The following is a 16,859-nucleotide window of genomic DNA, read 5'->3' on the forward strand; positions in this document are numbered from 1 at the left end:
TCATTGAAACATGATTTATCAAATGGTCTGTGGTCTACCCACTCTCAGATATTAATCTCTGCCTACCATGATGTGGGCTCTTTTTCTTGTAAAAATTCCATTCTTGTGAATTTAGTCCATTCATGTGGAGTCAACCTTATACAACTGTTATTGCCTTCTCTTTTTGAGGGAACAGAATAAAAAGAAAAGGCACTGGCAACCAATTGTGTAGCCTAGTTCATAGAAAGGGAGACAAATTATCTTTTCTTATTCTTAAAAAACGTACAAAGCTCTACTAAAATAGACCTTTGCATTGCAGGTTGCAGTTATTAACTTAGGTAATAGGGTTTCTACTTTCTTATATAAAAGCTTTCTATGTTAACACCACCTACTGCATAATGTCTTGGCATGATGTACAGAATTTTTTTTTGATTATATACTTAGTGAATGGCAACTTTTCTCTCACGCATTCCAATTTTTAAGCAACAATAACTCCATGAGTTCTACGAATGCAAGCTCATGTTCTCCTTTTAAATAGTGAGCAAGGCAGTAAAACAGATACTATTTTTAGATTGCATGTTGATCTCCTCTGTTTTATTACATGCCACACATATATTATTCAGAGAGCATGAACATGAATAAATACTGTAATTCTCTATAACCAACCTTAACAGAAAGCTCTTTTGCCGTCACTCTCAATCCCCCTGACTCTTCACTCTCAAATTCTGTAAGCCTGAAATTTCATCTAAACACTGTTCCCAGCTGGCGCAGGAAGATGGGAGAAATGGATGTGACTGAGGAGCCTTTTCTGCTTTTGGAGACTCCCCAAACTTCATGCGCTGGGTTAGGAAGTGAGGAAAGGAAACACGACTTTAGCATAGGAATTGATTTGAAGTATGGCTGTGCTCGTAATAAACATGTAATGATGGTGACTTAAAAGTTATGCAAAGTGTCAAATTCTTTTGTGTGGCAGTCTCAGATCATCCGGAGGATAGTCTCTTCTTCCACTTTGAGAGGCAAAACCTTCCTGTCTGCCTGGAATTGTGTCTTGCTACAGTAGCTACTTAGGGAATGTTTATTGACTGGTGGGGTACAGGAATAGGGGCAAATTATTTCCAACCAAATCGCTCCACTTTGGTTTGAGAATAAAGGGAGAACTGAGAGCCTCTTAGATTTCCATAACAATTTGAATGTTGTAAGTAGTGAAAAGAAGACTGAGGTTATTTGGTCTTTTAAATATTTTAGATTTATATTGCAAGTAGGACAGGCTTAAGCAATAATGCTTTGTTACCTTAAAAAAGTATTAAATATAGTTCTGAATGCTTTTAGTTTAGAACAGTGAGGTCCATGAGATCCAGAAATAGTAGAATAATCAACCCCTTATGCTGACTTTTAAAATATAGAAGGCATATTTCACTCTTCTTGTTATATAGAGTGAACAGAAGGAGAAAACATGGAGAATGAGATGCTGTTTAGAATGCTGATTGTCATTCACATTTTATGCATGAGACAATATGAGTTTTGTAAAATTACTAAGTTTATGAGAGGATTAAGCAGGTTTTACTTTTATAGTCGTAACGTGTTCAAATGCATTTGCCTCAAATGGTAGATATAATTTCTCTTTGTAATTGAAATTTAAATCCCAGCATAAATACACTGCTTGAAAAACTATTTTATGAGCCTTTCTTTTATAAGGCACGTGCACGGAAAGAAGGTTACACAGCTGGAGATTGTTTAGAGACAATTAAGACTTATTGGCTTTTCAGTTGGTGATAAAAGTAGGGCTTCTAGACTCTTGGCATCTTGAAATTGTTACCCAGGTGAATTTTCTTTTAGACCACTATGCTCTTTAGTTTTCTGAAGTTCTCTGACATTAGAGACTCAAAGGGATGATCTATTGGAGTTTAAGCCCATGATGAATGCAAAGTATATGTTTGTCTTTAACATGAATCATGTGGGAGTGAATCTGAGGCCCTAGACACCTTTTCAAGACTCCTCTCTTTTCCTGAGGAAATTATGGAACCATGCTGTTGGTTTTTAGCATATTCTGTCTCCTATTTCTTGCCCCTCTGAAGAGGTACCCCACTCCCTTTAGGTTTTAATATCTACCTCCTTCCCTTCTCTAGGAAAGAGGCTGCTCCCATCCACCCTTATAAGTGACTTAATTTGATGCTCAAGTGCTGTTGATAAGGGCAAGGAATTTACTGTTGGTTCTTACTAATGAGGAATTTTCAGAATCCTTCAGTGAAGAGAACTTTCTGGTTGCTCACAGATCACATCACATAGGAATACATTTTTCTCTATATATATTTTAAAAAGCAGAGGCTGTAAACACTTTAAGTTGGTAACTGGCTTAATCTACCTTTTAGCCAAACCACAAGTGGCCATAAAACTCAGGTGCGAATAGATAATTTGAAGTCATCAATGCTGAGTTCCTTTACTAATGTAACTAGTAGGAAATTTGACTTGACTTATTCTTCTCAGTGTGAGGATGGATATTATATACATCAAAGGATGAATCTGTGCTACAAAATTTTTATTTCAGCTTGAGAGTTTTACTTTTATTGGACTCAAATCTTTCTACATTTCAGTGTGACAGAATTTCATATTCCTTGATACATGGCTTACGGTAAGCTGTATACTAAACTAATTTATTTTGTCTTATTATTTTAGTACTACATGCCTATTAACTATGGGGAGAACATATTGAACTTGTGTATAATATGCTCTTTCAAGCAGGCGTGAGAGATGGTGCTTCAAATGGTTCCATCTCTGTACACTGCTTCTGTATGGCATAGTTTTGTTCTCTTTAACAGACATTCAGTGGTAAAAAAGTAGTGTAATTATTGATTTCCCACTTGACATTGTGAAAATTTCAATGCTAAGTTAGCAGGTAAAAATGTCACAATCCATTTCTATTATATCTACCTACAGAACTTCAAAGTGTTCCGATCAATTGAGTTGGAAAGCAGAAAACTGACATGCAGATACCCAGTGAGATTAACTTTGTTAACAGCACTTGATCTTTCTATAAAATACTCAATTTTGTCAGGTATGTTCCTTCATGAAGATACTTTTAAAAATTAACATTCACCATTTTATATTGCTGTGCTAACTGGAAAGAAATTATTTTAGCAATAGACCTCCATTTGTCTCTCACATATTAAACAAACTCTACTCCCTGGGGCTACAATAACCGCCAAATCATATTAGGTATGAGGAAATACCAACCTGCTTTACTGACGTGATATATGGTGGGAGACAATTGCTTCTTACAAATGTGCTGCTGATTAATTGGTCTCAGAGAGTTACATCTCAGTCATCTTAACTTGAGTATTTCTGTAGCAGTGAAGAGCACTGGGCATGAAGGAATGGAGAGGGAATATAGTTTTCTGATTATGATGGCTCTGGTATAGTTTAGTCCAATAGAAACATAATGCAAACTTCATTTAAAAAATTTCTAGCAGTTGCATAAATATTAGAAACGGGAATAATTTTGAAATGTTTTAACTCATTATATTTTTAAAAAATTGCCATTCAACCTGTAGCACTAACCATATTTCAAGTACTCAATAGCCACGTGTGGCTTGCAGTTACCACATCAACCAGCCCAGCGCTCATATCTCTGGATTTCAAGTCGTTTGAACTGCGGACATTGCAAAGCCTACTCTTACTCAAATCTTATGTTCATGGAGGAAATACTGTTTAGGCATTGTAACTATCATATTTTACTTTGACAACTTTTGCTCTTTCTTTTTGTGTTACCTATGATTCGGGTTGAAAGAAAGTGATTTACCTGAATCACATAAGTGTGGTGGAAAGAATCCTGAAACAAGGTTTCAGATGGCTCTGGTTTGTGAAGGGCATTTAATAGTGACAGGGCAATATGAGCTAACCTCAATTAGATTTAATTTCTTTATTCAGAAAATAGAAGTAGTAAACTCTATGTTAGTACCATGTTTGGGTAGGAATAGAAAAGTACTTTAAAAAAACAATTGTAGGGCAAGCTGGCTTGGTGATGATGCGATCATGCTCCGGGAATTCACCTGTGATGACCTGTTCCACTTCATAACATTAAGTTGGATCCACTTACATGAACTTATGGAATTTATTTTTACTTACAATACCTTTCCCATTGGTCAGAGTACTTCATTGTTGCAGAGGCAACTGGTGGGAAGTTTAATGGTTATATTATGTGTAAAGCAGAAGACTCAGTAGCTAGGGAAGAATGGCATGGGCATATACAGCTCTGTCTGTTGTCCCAGAATTTCATTGCCTTGGTTTGGCTGCTAAACTTATGGAATTATTAAAAGAGATTTCAGGAAGTGTGTTCATTGCTGGTGTATGGAAACACCACTAATTTTTAGGTATTGTTCTTGAACCCTGACACTTTGCTGTATTAGCTCTTGTACCTTTCTTGTAGATTTGTCTGGATTTTCTAAATATAGGACCATGTCAAATGTGAATAGGAATAGTTTTACTTCTTCCTTTCCAATTGGTATGCTTTTTATTTCTTTTTCTTGCCTAATTGCTCTGGCTAGTGCTTCTAGTACAATGTTGAATAGCAGTGGTGGTAGTAGGCATCTTCACCTTGTTTTTTATCTTAGCAGGAAAACTTTTGGTCTTTTTCCAATGAGTATGATATTAGAGGTGGGTTTTTTTATATATGACCTCTATCATGCTGAAGAAGTTATTTTTTATTTTTCAGTGAAGAAAGGGTGCTGGATTTTGTCAAATGCTTTTATGACATCATTTGAGATGATCATTAAAATATATACAGATATAGATATACACAACCTAAAATTTCCCCCTTTATCCATGTTCAAATTTATAATTCAGTGATGCTCATTACATTAGTGTGATGCTACCATCACCATTCTCCACTACCAAAACTTTTTCATCACCCCAACAGAAATTTATAGAAATTGAGCTTCAGTTTCCCATTCCTGACATCTTCCCTATCTAGCCCATGGTAATCTTTTTTTCTAGTATCTGACTCTATGAATTGGTTTAACTAATTATTTCATTTCAGAGAGATCATACAATAGTGTTCTTTTATGTTTGGCCTATTTCACTCAACATGATGTCTTCAGGATTCATCTATGTTGTCACATGTATGAGAACTTTGTTCCTTTTCATGGATGCACAATATTCCATTGTATGTATACTACATTTTGCTTTTCTATTCATCAGCTGATAGATATTTGGGTTGCTTCCATCATTTGGCAAATGTGAATAATGCAGCTAAGAACATCAATGTGCAAACAATTGAGACTCTGATTTCAATTCTTTTGAATATATACCTAGAAGTGAGATTGCTTGGTCATATGGTAATTCTGTACTTAACTTTCTGAGGAGCCAACAAACTGCTTTCCACAGTGACTGCACCATGTTACATTCCCACCAACTACAAATGAGTATTTCTATTTCTCTACATCCTCTCCAACACTTATTTCTGTTTTTAATTTTTTTATAATAGCTGCACTAGAGGGTATGAAGTGGTATCTCATTGTGGTTTTGGTTCCCTAGTAACTAATAATGTTCAGCCTCTTTTCATGAGCTTTTTGGCCATTTGTACATTTTCTTTGGAGAAATGTCTATTTAAGTCTTTTGCCTAGTGTTTTGATTGGACCATTTGTCTTTTTGTTGCTGAGTTGTAGGATTTCTTTATAAATTCTGGAAATCCCCCCTAAATAACTATAAAGAACTAGGTAATGAAAGGTATTTTGTGGGACTAAAATTGTTTGAGACAAAAGTAATTCTTTGAGAAACCTTGCCTGAGGACCCCTGGTTTCATCCTGTACAATGCTTTGGTCAGTAAGAACTACTTTCTGCCTCTGCTCCCTGGCTTGATTCCACTTTTAAACTTCTGGGTCAATTCCCATCCTCCTTCAGTACACTTACTTGAATTTTTAAAAAATTTACTGTAAACTTACTGTAGAAATTGGACTGAGGGCCCTGTATTATAATCTCAATCTTCATGACAACTAAGGTTTTGCTTCATTTTATGGATGAAGAACAGAGAGATTAAATGACTTGCCCAAGACTGCACAGAGAGTCAGTTGGGCCATCTGGCTCCAGGGTGCGTGTACTTGTGCTCTAGGCCATGCTGCTGTTGTCCATTTCAATTGTTGATGTGGCACTTCGTGAACCAGAGCAGGCGGGACATCGCAGGATTAAACTGATGATAAACTTTTGAGTAAACTTTTGCCTTGTCTTATAGCATAGGCTGAATGACCAATGTCCTTATAAGAAGATGAAAAGATACACAGACATGAGGGGAGAATGCCATGTGGTAACAGAGGCAGAGAAATGCTGTAGATGCAAGCCGAAGAACTCCAAGAGTGCCAGCAAACCACCAGGATCTAGGAAGAGGTAAGGAAGGATTCTTCTATATAGATTTCAGAGGAAGCATGGCCCTGCCGATAAAATGATTTTGGACTTCTAGCCTCCAGAATTGTGAGACAAAATGTGTCTGCTGTTTTAAAATACTGTTTGTATTTTAGCAGCCCTAGAATTATAAGACACCATACTTTACTAGTTTATCCAAGTTATAGGATAATGATAGGGTAACAATGAATGACCACAAAAGATCAAAATATCAGAAAAATTACTAGAGGTTTCTACAAAGTTTTGTAAGACAACCCTATGGAGAAAGAAAGAAAATGTTCTGCGTCATTGGGACATTTGAATGGAGAGGATGTTCTAAGTTTTCTTTAGGGATGGGAAATTTAAAGTCAAATTTCAAGATTTATAGCTGCGGTGAAATTGGGTAGGCTCTTTAAATGTGCTTGGAAAGAAATCTAATTTGGAGAAAGAATATGGATGTGAAGGATAGAGGTGAGTTTAAGATAGAGTGGGGTGGAAAAGTACAAATCTTCATGCTCTGTTTTTGTCCATTGGCATCTTTAATATGAGAGAAATTAAAAATTCAACAAAAATGTATTGAGCATTCACTTCTAGGACACTGTTAGGGGATACAAATATGACAGAAGTATCACAGGCCCTTGCTGTCATAGTAAGGAGCTAACACACACCCCATGAAAAAGCCAAGTACTGTTAAGATGAATGATGGGGGTGGAATAGGATGAGTGGCTAAATGGGTCAGGATGAGGTGAAAGCGTTGAGTTGGGATGCAATGGTGGGACCACCAGGGAAAGCCAAGCCAGGGCAGATTGAGGACCTGAGAGATGGGTAGTGTTTGGAAAGCTGACAGGAGAAGAAAGAGAAGCCTAGCTGCTTAAGAAGGATGCAGTAGACTTTTCTGTGTCATGATTAGAGCAAAAGTATGGAGGTAGGAGGAGAGAGAACAGATCTGGTGTTCACTTAAACTTTCATGACTAAGATGACTTTCCAATATGCAGTAGGCTGAGACCATTGGACTCATTTAGATAGAAGTTTCATTTATCATGATTCAATAATTTCTTACAAAAGAAGGCATATATTTTAGGTAAGTTCAGTTGTAGCCTAATTATCAGTAGGATGAAGGTGGATGATGAGGAAGACACACCCTCTGTGGGGTGATGAAGCGGAGGCAGAAAGTTTTCTAGGGAACAATGGCATGCCATACCTTAACCATCTCCCAGTCTTCTCTGTTGAACTGATTTTGCTTGCCAAGAAGATGTGATCTCTAATGTGTCCTTGCCAGGTGCTCTCCCAATCACTACTTTCTGGTTTCTCATCCATCGATATGTTAGTTTTAGTGCAAATACTTGTCACAAATGACAGGCTTAGTAAAATATAAGAAATTATTGGGATTGCAGATTATAGATAGGCAAACTTAACTTCACAAGCTTAAGGGGATAATTTGCTGTTCAACTCCTCCCTCTCTCTCAAAATAGAGAACCTCCAACAAATGGTACATAAAGAAAAACAGAGCAAACAGAAGAGGGAGACTTTGCAATTTATTAACTCAAGCATGAAAGTACGGAAAATAGGCAGAGCTCAACTTACTTGGAAAATAAGTCTGAACTTATTGCATTAAAACATGGTGTTGCACTAATCTAATGAGTTTTCAGGCAAATGAGGCATGAAACATTGCCAAAATATAAAGTCAGTAAAATATCCAAATTATTCTTTAATGTCATTATATGTTTTATCTTATTGGGAGCTGGTAAAAAATAAATTATTCTTAAATCTGCATTACAAAATAGACATTATTTTACAAAGGATTTATTACTCTGATAAGTTCTTAAGAGTGGATGATCAAAAGCAATGAAATTCTAACAAAAGATGCATGTATACCTAATTTGGAAGAAAACATGAACAAAACAGAATACCTTTCTACTTTAATCATTCAGTCCCTAGGTATTCAAGAATTATGTATCAGACATATTCATACGACTTATTTAGAAAAGAGTAAAGAAGACATCTTTACCCTAGAGTTTACCTTAGAGTTATTCCATTACATTCTGTATATAGTAGAGGATAGCATTTCCTTTTGTATATAGCCTACTGGGATTAGTGAAAAATTTTTTATTATAATTTCAGTAGTAAAAAATGGAAATTGATTTTTCTAAAAACTCTAACTATATTATAGTGCTGTCAAACTATTAAAAGATTGCTCAATCATGTACATTTTAGTAAGTGATGGCAAATCATGCATTTTTTAAACCTTTATTTATATGATTGAATAATTTGTAATTATTTCTAATCATTAGTACTACAGGCTATAATGTGAGAAACCCCTTTTCAGAGGAAAATTATTATTTTACTGTCCTGATCATCAAAGCAAAGTTGTCATTTTAAAGACATCTTAAGTGATGTTTAGTGGATTTACAATTCATTTTTTCTGCCTAGGTGAGGCAGGACTAACTTTATAATTTTTATCACTACTCACTATCTGACAAGTGTATTGTCAGTTCTTTTGGTTTGGAATAGTTCTAAATGATTCTCCACACTTGGGTAGAATGTGCTTCGCTGTGAATAAGCAGGTTTCTTGCATTCACTTGTTTTTGCCACCTTGTGCTGATTTCAATTCCCCTAATACTCTAGAATCATATCACAGAGGAAGACATTACAAAAAGGGACCTAGCCCAGCAAAGAGAGAATTTCTCCTTTACTGGACTCCTCACCCTAACTGAATTTCTGGTTTTCTAATTATTCTCACACCCAGGACCAGGCCACAAACTCCTGGCAGATTCTCTTTCACTGCCTCCTACAGCCAATCAGCACCTACATGATCTATTGTAATCATTCCCTTGTCTTCAGCCTCACCACAGATTTGGGGCTCTCCTCATCTTTAACCGGTTCTACCTAGCTTTTTGCCCTGCTGTTTTGTCAAGAGCTGCTTGCACTTGAATGGGTTTTATTGTTTCCTGTATCTTTTCCAGGGTCAAAACTAACACTAACAGCAGCTCATGCCTTCTCTACGGCCATTTGAACTTTAAAGGGTCTGCTAAGATAACATTTCCAATTGATCACTATCAATAAATAACCCACATAAGCATAGGAACCAAAAACAGACTTGGATAGAAAAGAAATTTGCTTGGTCTTCAAAATCCACCTTAGGCTTCTGGGACACATAATTTAATTTGAGATTGAACCTCCATGATGAGAGTGGGTGAAACTCCATAACCTCTTCAATTTCTGTCCATGCTCTATGCTTCCCTTAACTGGTATTAGGGGAAAATTGCTTTGGGGTTTGTTAATCAGTGTGGGAAGAATGAAACAAATCTGTCTCTGTGTAAAGAGTTTTGTTTATTATGCAGAATTAAGCAGATTTATTTACTGGTACTATTCTTATGTGTTAATATGAATTGTGAATTTCCAAGAGGAAGACTTCATTAGGCAGTGTTTACAAGCCTGTATTAGCATGCATATCTCTTCTCAGAGCACATCCTATGAAAAGCTGCTCTATCAAGTGCCCTGTGGAGGAGTTCACAATTCTGTCCACTACACAGTAATATTTAAGCCCTGCCTTCCCCTTTAATTGGCTGAAATGTTAAATAACCAAATTATAAATGCCAGATCAAATATCCATGGGAGTATGATCAATACCAAAATATATCGCTATACTTGTTCAAGTTTCCCTTCTGTAATTCATACTTGTCTATTCTGTTGGCAAAAAGGCTTCTCCAAAATTAATAATGTCATAAATCATTAGGAAAAGAGCACACCCTGCCTGGGTTTTTATAGTGTGCAAAAACTTGAGGCATATTTTCCCAAATTTTAGAGAGCGACAGAGACTGTCTTAGACATTTTGTTAGTTATGACACTGCACCTTCCCTTAGTCTTTAATGTTATAATCCAGAGTTCTTGGCAGAGATCCAATCTGAAAAAAACTGTGGAAAGAAAGGGAAGGGGAATTATTTGCTCCCATAAGTCAAGCAAACCAGTGAGAGACTGAATATATGAATGGACAATGATTAGGAAACCCTGACCCATTATCAGCAGTAGTGACCAGGAAACTGGCCCACTACCTACAACAGTCCATCCTGGAAGCTGGTCATTATCAAGAGCAACCATCCCAGGAAGTCAACCACAGTCCCAGCAACACTGGACTCCAAATATCCAGGACTTGACCAATAAGAGACAGCTTCTTTAATTTTTGCCCCTATTTCCAGCTTAGGGCCAACTAGAGAAAGCCAAATATGCTCCCCTAACCAATCACATAGGATGGCCCACTTTTAGTTCTTCTAGCTTCCCCAGGCCAACAGCCTCCAATCAGGGCATACCTGAAGTCTTCCCTTTTGCCTGCTATAAAGCTTTCTCACTTCTCTGCATGCCTTTAAGTCTCTGACAAATCCAAGTGATGGTGGCTGACTCCCTTGCTATAGTGAGCTCTGAATAAATAGCCTTTGTTTGTTATCATTTGGGTTTTCATCATTTTTTTCCACACCAGGGAAGGGCAGGAATACAAGCAGTCCTGGTCTTGAATAGAGCTAGCACTCTCCCTATCTACTTTTGGTCCCTGCTTTTGTGTACCTGCTGGATGCATCATCTCCTCAGCAGTTCAGTTTCTGCCACGTGGCCACAGTGTGACTGCCAATAGTTGATTGTTTGATATTTTCCTTGCTTTACCACCACACAGCTGAAGACTCTATTATCTTCTTTCTAATTTGGAAAATCACAAGAATGATGACCAGCATATCTTGGATCACTTGCCTCCTGGACCAACCACTGTGACCCCAAAGGCAGATTCTTGTAGGAAGATGGCGGTTCCTTGTCAGAGCAGCTCATGCTAGAATGGTGGAGCAGACCCCTTCTCTATACAAGAAAGGGGGCAGTTCCAGAAGAAGAAGCAAGGAATGCTAGGCAGACAGAATAATAAACATCCCTCAAATGTCCCCCTTCTTTGCTGGCTAACTCCATCTCATTCTTTAGGGCACTTGGCCCAAAGACGCTTTCTCCAGGCTCTCTACTATCCTTAGCCCAATTGTACTGAGAGCTTACAAGTTTTCAGGTGAGTGAAGAGGTTGAAAGAAAGAAGATAGGAAGGATAAGCAGAAAAAACTCTGTTTACTTCATTAACATACTTGAGGTCAGTTATGTTTTAGGGAATTTCATCTAAGGTACTGGGCTGTGTAAACAGGAACTTGTTTCTGTTAACTTTGCTACTTGCAAGAGAATCTGTTCACCAGAAGTGATTTGTGTTTGTCTAGGATGATTTCTTAAATCTCTTCCAGTCCAGTAATTCTGGTAATTGTCCTTGTTCCTGATGTCCCAGCACTTGTGACATTCAAGCTTAGTTCCAAATTAGTCTCCCTTCGCACTTCCCCTTCTGGGCGAATGAAGAGGAGAAAGGGGAGGAGAGATGATGCTCTTGTGCCTTTATTTCTATTGGAGCGTTGCCAATTTGGATCTCCCTGTAATTTTGTCGAAATTTTAAGCATTATTTTGCCACCACAAAACTTTGATAGCCTTTCCTGCTGTCTGTGTGTATACAAGATTGTATAATATAATAAACAAGAGATATGAATTTCATTTGATATTGTTAGTTCCAATTAATATACAAATCAGACTTTTTTTTACATTTTGTTTCTACTAATGCCAATTGCAAGGTGATGTCTGTAACTATTTCATAAAATTATAATGTTGAAGCTATTTGGAAATTTAGAAATAACATGAATCAACCCTCTTTTTTCAAAGAGGAGAAAGCAGATGCCTGGACTGGTTAGACACAGGAGTTAGCTGAAATCATGTCCTTGCTCCCCACAGACCAGGGATTTTCTACTACATATTAAAAACTCTTAAGTCTTGAATCGAGTGGGTAATTAGAACTTATGTTTCACCAATTTATTTACATTAGTCAGTGTGAAGAAGTGTACATGAGTGAGTGAAACTTATGGTAGTAAATAGTATTAAAATAAGAGCCCCAGGAATTTCTGTCATGAAATTACTTGATTACAGGCACAATTTTAAGTCTTCCTCTCCTCACTCCCACTCTTTTCCTCAAGTGTAATGATCGTTTTTAGGTTGTTGGTATGCATCTTAGTGTCTAGTTGTCCGGAATTAAACGTACTTCCCCTCAAAACACACTTTTGTTTTCAAGAATTTTGTTTAAGAACAAGAATCAAATTCACATAGCAAAATTTGTCAATAATAGATAAAAATCACAGAAACCTGACGTGAAAAATTCCCTTATTATTCATTTTAAAGCTGTAATGGATTTTTAGAGCTATAGAATTTACATTTTTATAGAACCTTTTATAGATTATAAAACACTTTCATATATATGATCTTATTTGCTTAGGGTTACCAAATTCAGCAAAAAAAAAAAAAAAGCAGTATAGGACACTCAGGAAAATTTGGATTTCAGATAAATAACAAATAATTTTTAGTGTAAGACTGTCCGAAATATAAAATTTTATCTGTTGTTTGTCTAAAATTCAGTTTTAACTGGGCATAGGTTATTCTGTTTGGCCACCCTATAGGTAACACTCCTGGCATTCTTTGAAGTAGGTAGGACAATGTCCCCATTATACAGATGAGGACCTCGATTCTCAAAGTAGCCCGTGTATGGTGCTGGGCTATTCTTGAGCATGCTATGATACGTCTTTCATTCCCTTAAGTTCTACTACAGTCAAGTCATCTTAAGGAGGCAGCTTATGAGTGTGATGGGTGTCCCATAAAAAAGGCACCTAATTCTATATTTGCAAATTTCTAAGGTGTAATAACTATAATGAATTCTGAACTCTGCGTAAGAATTAGTTCCAAAAAAGTTCGGGGAAGAAAGAAAGAAGAAAAAATTATTCTGTTGTCTTAAGAATGACTTAAGAAAGTTCATTTGTTTATTCAACAAATTTTTGAGTGCTATTAATATACTTGAACTAGGCACAAATTATGAGACTTGCAGTAATTTAGGTGAAAAATGAAAAGTTAAGAACTAAGATAATGACCATAGGGATGGTAGAAGTGAGTCTCTGGAGAGGCATTAAGATGAATCAAGAGAAATTTTGTATGAATATAGCTTGGGGTGTGACAGGGGAGAAATAAGTGATGCTGCTGGAAGCTGGATGGATGAAGGACATCACTCACTGATAAAAGAAAAAATGCCAAATGGGAAGGGGGAGAAAATACCTTTCAGTTTTGGATGTGTAAAGTTTGATGCGCTGTGGGGCTTCCAAGGAGATATTTAAGGAGGGCTGCTGAATATGTAAGCATCAATCCTAGAAGAGAGATCTATGCTGAAGATTCTTCATGATTTAGGAATAATGAGTTTATTAGAGCTGGTCATTGAAATAATGGGTGATAATGAGTTCACCCATAGAGTGTCTAGTCAGAAGAGTAGCTGGCAGATAGAATTCCCCAGGGGAAATGCACATTTAAGACCCAAAATGAAAAGATGAGAATGGCAGGCAATAGTAATTGAGAAAGAAACTAAATGGAAATGCCTATGGAAAGAGAAAATCTAAGAAGAAGACCCTTTCAAAGATGTAAAAGTCCAACTTGTCAAAAGCTGAGGACAGATTTAGTAAATAATAAAAAGTTTTCCACCTTTAGCCATACAACAGAGATTGTTGATAATCTTGGTTTAATAAGAATTGGCTCAGGAAGTGAGGTAAACTGCACTTACACGTAAGACCCACTTGTAAACAGATTTGAGAGGCATTTGGAACACTAGAACAATGATAAACTTCCTTAAAAAGTTTAGAGCAATATAAATTTGAGAAATACTGCATTTCATGTTAGCATATTAAATAGTCTGAGAAATTCTGGAGTAATAAAACCTGCCTATTTTGTTTATCCTAGTGTTTCCCAAGCACATATACTTTTTTTCCCATATAATAATAATTAATGCCATGGAACACCTTCTGTGCTATGCAAGGTAAGGCAATAAATGCATCTCTAAGAGAATGGGATTGCTTTAAAGAATACGTGAAATATTGATAAAGTCTTTTAGTTATAGTTGTTTTGGCAAGGATAAATTTTGGCAAATTCTACAAATTAACCAATAAAGTGATACCCCCTCCAAAGAAACTAAGGTATTCCTCATTTTTTTTCAAATTTATTTTTAAAAATATTTTATTAGAGACATTGTAGGTTTACAGAAAAAGCATGCATAAAATAGGGAATTCCCATGTACTCCCCATTACTAACATTTTGCATTAGTGTCGTCCATCGTTTACATGAGGGTTCACTGTGTTATATAGTCTTATGATTTTTAAAAAGTTTTTATTCTAATAATATATGAATAGTTGCCCTTTTAACCACATTCAAATAAATAATTCAGTGCTGTTAATTATGTTCAAAATGCTGTGAATTGTACATCTACCACCAAAATCCCTCCTTCACTCCAAACAAAAACTTTATAACAATTAAGCACCAACTCCCTACTTTCTACCCTCACTCAGCCACTGTTAACTTGTATTCTAGTTTTTGACTCTCTTAATTTGCTTATTCCAATGATTTCTTTATCAGTGAAATCATATAATATTTGTCCTATTCTGTCTGGTTGACTTCAGTCAGCATGATGTCTTCAAGGTTCGTCCATGTTGTGATGTATCAGAAATTTATTCCTTTTAACAGCTGAGTAATAGTCTGTTCTATGAATAAACATTTTGTTTATCCACTCATCTGTTGATAGACACTTGGGTTACTCCCATCTTTTAGCAATTGTGAATAATGCTATTATAAATATTGGTGTGCAATATTGGCGTCAAGTCCCTTATGATAATTAGGCTAATGTATCATTTCGGCCAGGTAATTGTGCTGGTTTTTTTTTGCCAAGCAAGCACTGGGCTAATTGTAATACAAGGACATTTGTGGACTTTAGTCATCAGTGAGTTTACTGCATAGATGACTGATTACATCTACAATCAACGGGGGAGATTGCCATCAGCAATGAGTGATGCTTTATCTAATCAGTTGAACGCCTTAAAAGGGGAAGTGATTTCAGCATCAGAGAGAATTTCCCAGCTTGTCCTTTGACAGCCAGTGTTTCCTTGGAACTCATCAAGGACCTTCCTTGAGCTTTCTTCAGAGCCCCTGGTTTGCAGCCTGCTTGTGGAATCTGGAATTGTGCATCCCCATGCTCACGTGAGAGAGTTTTATAAAATCTCATATTATTATTTACAGATATCTCCCATTGATTCTATCTCCCTAGAGAACCCTAACTAATATATCCCTGCTTTCAGTTATTTTGAATATGTACCTAGAAGTGGGATTGCCAAGTCATATGGTAATTTTATACTTAACTTTCTGAGGAATCACCACACTGTTTTCCACAGCAGCTGCACCATTTCACATTCCCAGGTACCTTGAACAAGTGTTCCTGTTTCTCCACATCCTCTCTAACACTTGTTATTTTCCATTTTTAAATAGCCATTCAAGGGGGTGTGAAATGGCATCTCATTGTACTTTTAATTTGCATTTCCCTAATGGCTAATAATGCTGAGCATATTTCATGTGCTTTTTGGTCATTTGCATATCTTCTTTGGAAAAATATCTATTCAAGTCTTTGCCCATTTTTTAATTGGGTTGTTTGTCTTTTTCTTGTTGTCTTTTTTGCTCTCATGATAAAGCCCTTTAATGCACAAATGTTTTAATTTTGATGAGATTCCATTTGTCTATTTTTTTCTTTTATTGCTCATGCTTTTGGTGTGAAGTCTAAAAAACTATTGCCTAGCCCATGGTCCTGAAGATGCTTCCCTATGTTTTATTCTAGGAGTTTTATACTGTTAGTTCTTATATTTAGGTCTTTGATCCATTTTGAGTTTATTTTTTATTATGTGATGTTAAGTAGGGGTCCACCTTCATTTTTTTTTTTTGGCATATGGATATCCAGTTTTCCTAGTACCATTTGTTGAGGAGATTATCTTTCCTGTTGAGTGGATTTGGCACCCTTATCAAACATCAGTTGGCTGTAGACATAAGGGTTTACTTCTAAAATCTCAAATCTATTCCTATTGTGCTAATACCATGCTGTTTTGATTACTGTAGCTATGTAATATGTTTGAAAATTGAAACTTGTGAGTCCTCCAAATTCATTCTTTTTTTTCATGATGACATTGGCTCTTTGGGACCCTTTACTCTTTTATATAAATTTGACGATTGGCTTTTCTATTTCTACAAAGAAAACTGTTGGGATTTTGATTGGGATTGCATTGAATCTGTAAGTTGCTTTGGGTATACTTTACACCTTAACAATATTTAGCTTTTCAATCCATTGACACAGACTGTCCTTCCATTTATTTAGATCTTCTTTGATTGATTTTAGCAGTATTTTGTAGTTTTCTGTGTACAAGTCCATTATATCCTTAGATTTATTCTAGATATTTGATTCTTTTAACTGCTGTTGCAAATGGAATTTTTTCTTTATTCCTTCTTCCAATGATCATTGTTAGTGTATAGAAACACTACTGATTTTTGTGTGTTGATCTTGTAGTCCACCACTTTTTGAATTTGTGTATTAGCTCTAGTGGCTTTGCTGTTACTTT

General features: G+C 36.3%; 1 long non-coding RNA gene across 1 annotated transcript in view; it reads left to right on the forward strand.

Annotated features, from left to right (window-relative positions):
- Nucleotides 1-16,859, forward strand: part of LOC131280438 (uncharacterized) — an 83,754-nt gene that overhangs the window by 42,423 nt on the left and 24,472 nt on the right. Inside the window, exon 3 of the long non-coding RNA XR_009188033.1 lies at nt 6,203-6,354. This is a non-coding gene — a long non-coding RNA (uncharacterized lncRNA). The remainder of the gene's footprint in view (nt 1-6,202; nt 6,355-16,859) is intronic.

Source organism: Dasypus novemcinctus, chromosome 11, assembly GCF_030445035.2.
Source record: "Dasypus novemcinctus isolate mDasNov1 chromosome 11, mDasNov1.1.hap2, whole genome shotgun sequence".
NCBI classification, from domain to species: Eukaryota; Metazoa; Chordata; class Mammalia; order Cingulata; family Dasypodidae; genus Dasypus; species Dasypus novemcinctus.